Below are 6,089 nucleotides of genomic sequence, written 5' to 3'. Positions count from 1 at the left end.
TATAATGCCCTTCCTCACTTTATCAGTTTCTTTTTATTGTGCTAATTGGCCAAAGGTTTACTTGTGTTTATGTGACAATTACATTCATTAGATATTAAAGGAATTGTTTGAATGTGTCAAATTTTGTGACTCAAAATCAATCATATATACCTCATTTGGATTGGCATACACCTTTTCTAGTTCAAGGTCAAACTTGACGTGTGAGTAGGGAGTTTTGTAATTTTATCTGTCGTCAAAATTGCAACACATTTCACTTATCGATCATGTGGTAAATAACCAATAAATTTTTAAGTCTGTATTTTTCTTTTGATTTTGTTGTTAATCAAATGATTAAAACATAAATGATTAAGTTACCTTATGTAGAATGTTTGATCCATAATCCATCACAATGGGGCAATCCACATTAAAGCAAGATACATGGAAATATTAAGGGGGCTGTTTCCTTTCACCCATGGTAAATGGAGAATCCCTTGTTAGAAAGTTTGAGTGTTTTGGGAAGGGTATTAGGAATAATGGGGATGATATTATCAACTACGTACAATAAAGAACATAATAATAAAGATCCTAGATGAGTGTTCTCCCACTTTACTGGTGGAGGAAAATTTTCTCCAAATATTAATGCTCCAAAGTGTTCTATAACTCTTGTGATGCAAAGCCCAAGATTTTGAAAAAGGAAAAATAGTAATAACTAGCCAACACCCTTCCTTCATCCACTCTTACCTTATTCACCTTATTCAGATGCATTTGAATACACATACAAATATCCATGCATGCTTTATCATGATAGTTGGAACATGATGATGATGATCATGATAACGAGAGCAACAATATTACTCATAATAATAATGATAATGATGGTAGGGATGCGAGGATGATTTCTGATATGCTAAAAAATGGGCAACCAACAAACAGTTGACATGTGGCAAGATCTTACTAGAAGGACAATGCAACATGTATCGACGAGGCTTGCCGTGGGGGGTAAGTAACCGACTCAAGGCACGACTCCAAAAGCAGTTAAAACTAACAGTGCATAAGGGAAGATCTCGTTCCCCATGCCATGAGGGAATATCCCCCTCATTAAGGCAAATAACTGACCCATCACTACCACGCGTCGAAAAATAGAACAATGAAGATTCCCCAACTGCCTCGATAATTGATCCAAGTATAAAACCACAGGGAGGGAGTGAGGAACCCAGGTATTGCATTATGACATTTTCTGAACTTACTACTCTCTCCGTAATCCTCTGATCAATTCATCTGTACGTCAGACTGACTCAGGCATCAGAGAGTCTCCCCTTGGAGTCCGCTCGAAACCTCTTCTATGTCATCTTACTAGGAAGTTTTTCGGCGACCACAATTTCTTCTACTAATTTTGAGCTTTAATGACTTTATGATAATGATATTCATGGGAAAAAAGGAAGAGAGAGAGAGAGAGAGAAGATGCGACCTCCACTAAAACAATCCATTCCCACCCTTTCTCATTGGTGCGGTTTTCCAATCTGATGTTGTCGAAAACCTTTGCCTTCTTTTTTCATAATTTATGCATTATAAAGAAATACATAAACCAGATTCTGATCCCATGACCTAAGCTTATACTTGGCAGCAACATCCATCTGCCCTTCCAACTATGCAGTGGCTGAAACCTACCTGCATTCTGCACGCCACGAAGAATCAAAGATGTTTCTCATTCCATGTGATGGGTTCTCCATAGTACAAAAATTTATCAATTATAGCTGCTTATGTAATTATAGAGAGCTTCTTTGTCAATTCAGATTCAACTCACCTGGTTAGCTTGGTCTCTACACTTTAATAATTCAACTTTTTAATTGATTAATAGATGAGTCCATTTAAATGACACGGTATATTTAATAAATAAATAAATAAATAAATAAAGCATCAGAATTTAATAGCTTTTATTTATCAACATGCATAAGAGTTATTATGCATGCTAAGGAATATCAAATCTATGCCCAAAGAGTGCCATCATCAATTTCTGATTTTTCTATCAAAAATAAAAAATAAAAAAAGTTCATGACTTGGTTGGTGATCGATAGAGAGAGATAAGAGTTTAATTGGTAGTTAAAAACCTCAAATGCTTGGCACGATGTGACAAATATTGATCATGTGGTCCTTGTCACAATCAGTACTTATATTGAAAAAAATTAACCATTGGCACCGGGAAACAAGTACCAATTAATTTCATTCTCATATCACATTTCGTTATTAGTAGTAGTATATAGGGGAGGAGATGGAATCCAAAATAGATTTGACACTTCTATAGGAAATGTCCATGCATTCCCATCATAAGTTGATAAAAAAATATTACAAGGTAGATCACTCTCACAGTTTCACTAGTCACTAGTGTGGTCCTTATGCAACACATGGTTACACAACTTACCAACTCCAAAAGGAAATAGAAGATATTTGTCCTTACCCAAAGGGGAAAGAAGTGGTCCAAGCAAAAGTTCATTTAGATGGTCCGTCTTGATAAGTTTATCAAGATGATTCATCTTCTCGCAACTCATCGTTTGATTAGTTGGTTTTGATTAACTTATCGTTTAATTAGTTATTCACCTTATGGATTAGTTATGTATCAAATTATATTCAATCAAATACCAACTAATGTCCATGCAACATTAATGTATTTTTCAGTTGTCTATGTATGTAAATGTATCCTCTCGCATTTCTTGGTTTCCAAAGTTTTATTATATCACTTGGGCTGCGTGAATTTTGTCGTAAAATATTTTAAAGGATTTGTTGAAAATTAATACAAAATTATACAAAACTAAAAAATTATGTTTACAAAATAGTGAAGGTATCTTGATCGTTGGTATTCTTAGCACCCATGGAATATTCCATCCCATCATATATTTGGTTTCACTAACTCCTTAGATCATGTTCACATGTGCTTATTGGTCATGTCCAACAAAAAAGATGTCAAATAATAATAATAAAAAATTATAAATTAAAAATAATTAACAAAAATATTTTCATTAAATTATTTTATGGTAAAACAGATGCAACCCTTTGCCTTGTGAGATGAGATAAGAGATGTAATGGACCTAAATTATTATTCTTTAATCTATTTAGAAGGAGAAACCGCCTAAATGACACCTCTATAAGTGTATTTAGAATTTGATATATCATTTTAATTTCCGTTTATCATATTTCTAAAAGTTATTTCAGTAACTTTAAAAAATAATTGAAAAATGTCTATCATTATAAAAAAAAATGTTACATATATTTTGGAGTATATGTGTGAAATGATAATATTTACCCTCATTGAAAAAAATTGTATTAAACTTACAATGTAATTAAGTAAGGTTACAAATTATTATTTTTTGGGTAGAAGGAAGATTACAAATTATTTGACATCTTAAGAGATGTCAATAAGAGAATCCCTAAAATGTAAATTAAGGGGGGGGGGGATTTATATCAGTTTATTCTTTTAGAGTATAACTCTTTTTTTTTTGAAAAATTTATGAAACACTCCCTGAAAATGGGTCGAAACTCAGATCACCCTCCTGCATTAGAGCCCTATACTAAAATTAAACCCTATCGTTAGTTAACTGATGAAGTCAGCTAGTTAATTTTTTTGAAAATTCTAAACTACCTTTGAGAAGAGTATAATTATTATTTTTCCCTTACTATTTTCTTAATTAGAAGAGTATAATTACTGTTTTACCCTTTATCAAAAACCCCCCAAAAATCAAGTGTGGAGAAGAACGGAAACGTTTCACCTTCTCCAGCACGGGCACCGGAGCCGTGCCAATTGCAGCTCTAAGCTTCACCGCCTCCAAGCCCTGCCCTCTATCTCTGGGATCCATGGCGTTGCCGCCTTTGCCCAATGGAGCTTGATTTGTACATTAAGGGTAATGAAAGTGGAGAAGCCACTGGAACAGCAAGCAATGGCTCTGGTTTTCGCCGGACGAAGATCAAGCGGAGGAACTTCTTCTTCCTGTAGGCTTCCCTCAGAGCCAATTTTTGCTTTTGCGAGATCACATTCAAGACCGACCCAATCCCAAATCCATCGACCCCATTCTTTATTCTCCATTTTCCTTTATTTATACTCACTGAAACAACCGCCCCTGTTCCCGTTTTCTCTTTTTCTATTTTCCTCTCTCCCTCATCTGCAACCCATTTTTCTCCACTGACACTAGCCGCCACACCCTGTATACTCAACGCGTCCCTGTTCTCCTCCTCCACCCTATCTCTCCCTGCAACCAGCCGCAACCCCATTTCATCTACTCCTCCATATTTTTCTCCTCTATGTTCTTACCCATCCTGGACTTAGTCGAAGAATAGAGGTGAAATTGAATCCTTTGTTGGTACCAAGATTGGAACCTCAATTGGTGAATCAGATCCAGGGATCGATGTGGCTCTCAACAATGACATCGTTCGCAATCACCTGGAATCATAGCCAAGCATCATCGCCTCAGCCATCACCCTAAACCATTAGTGCCTAACCCTTCTCCCCTCTTCTTAAAACCCCTACTCCCATCTCGGTGAACCTTCAAACCATCCAACACTCCGTTTGCTTATCCCTCAATCTCTGAGTTATGGTAAGAAAGTTGTAGCATAGGTAGGAGGTGAGCTTCTAATTGATGATGGGAAGCGTGTTTTGGCTGTTGAGGGAATCACCATTAATATTGAAGAGTGAGGCTTGGTCCTTTGAGACTCAATTTTGGTTTAAGTGGGTATCGTATTCAGATTCGGAGAGTCGGACTTGGCCAAGGAAGTAAACTTGTGAATCTCCGGCGATCATGTGCTTCTGCCATGGATGCTCTTTCACAGCAGCCGAGTTCATGAATCATGCAGGAGGCACAGATGTTCGTTTTAAGAGATGAGTTGCAGGTTCTGTGTCATCACTGCAACACAGAACCTATTGAACGAGATGAGTTGCCGGTGGTGGTGTCGTCGGCTGAGAGGGGTGGCTTTGCTGCCTTCTTTTTTTTTTTTTAAATCTCTAAAAGGAAAGGGAATCCGTCGAGGGTTTGTTCGTTTTAAGAGATGAGTTACAGGTTCTGTGTCGTTGTACGAAATGAGTTGCTGGTGGTGGTGTCGTCGGCTGAGAGGGGTGGCTTTGCTGCCTTCCCTTTTTTTTTTTTAATCGCTAACAGGAAAGGGAATCCGTCGAGAGTTGTCGTTTTTGGACCTCTTTAGGGAGCAGCGGCGGTGCTGGCTGGGCAAACCAGATGCAGTGGGGTATTTTAGGTTGAAGATGAAGGAAAGGGTAATATTATAAATTTAATTATAATGATTTAGTATAAGGGTAAAATAGTCTTTTTACATCAATAACTAGCAACAGAGTAATACCATTAGTGTAGAGGGGATAATCTGAATATTTTTAAATTTCAGAGGGTGATCTGAGTTTTGACCCATTTTTAAGGGGTGTTTCATAAATTTCCCTTTTCTTTTTTAGGGTAACAGAATATAACCCACTAAAAATTATAACAAAGAATTAATTGATATAAAAGAAGAGAAGGGCAAGAGATCGTTGTCCCTGTAAGAGTTTTAATGATAACATTTGGAAGGTTAACATTAATTTTTGGAGTTTGTTTTTTGGGATTTTGGACAGATCCGATATTTGTCATTTATTTTTTGGGTTTTTTAAGTGATATTTTGGAAATTTTGATATTTAAAAAAAAAAATTATTATCGATAGTAATTTTTTTTATTTATATAAAAAAAATCGAGAGCAATTTTAGTATTTTAATATTTTTTATTAATCCAAATCCGATCTAGTAAAACTTGAATTTTAGTATTTTTGATCGATTTAAGTCAATTTTAATTGATCCAGATGGGTATCAGACCGGTATCGGTCATGATCAATCTCAAGTCAGATACATGGATTACGAATCTTCGGGCTGGCCTGATTGGGTCATATTTCCCAACGCATAGTCACCGGTCTTACCGGTCATTCTTCATACTCTTCTTCTATGTCTAATTTTTAAGTCTTAGAGCTTTTGAAGTGCAAGCGTCTGCAAAATTTTCACAAAAAAAAAAAAAGAAAAAAAAGAAAAGAAAAGAAAAGAAAAGTCTGCAAAAGTTTAAAGATATCGCCGAATTTACCAAAAAAACAAAAAAAAA

This window comes from Telopea speciosissima, chromosome 5 (assembly GCF_018873765.1).
Source record: "Telopea speciosissima isolate NSW1024214 ecotype Mountain lineage chromosome 5, Tspe_v1, whole genome shotgun sequence".
In the NCBI taxonomy this organism is placed as follows: Eukaryota; Viridiplantae; Streptophyta; class Magnoliopsida; order Proteales; family Proteaceae; genus Telopea; species Telopea speciosissima.
This window is presented reverse-complemented; position numbering follows the sequence as displayed.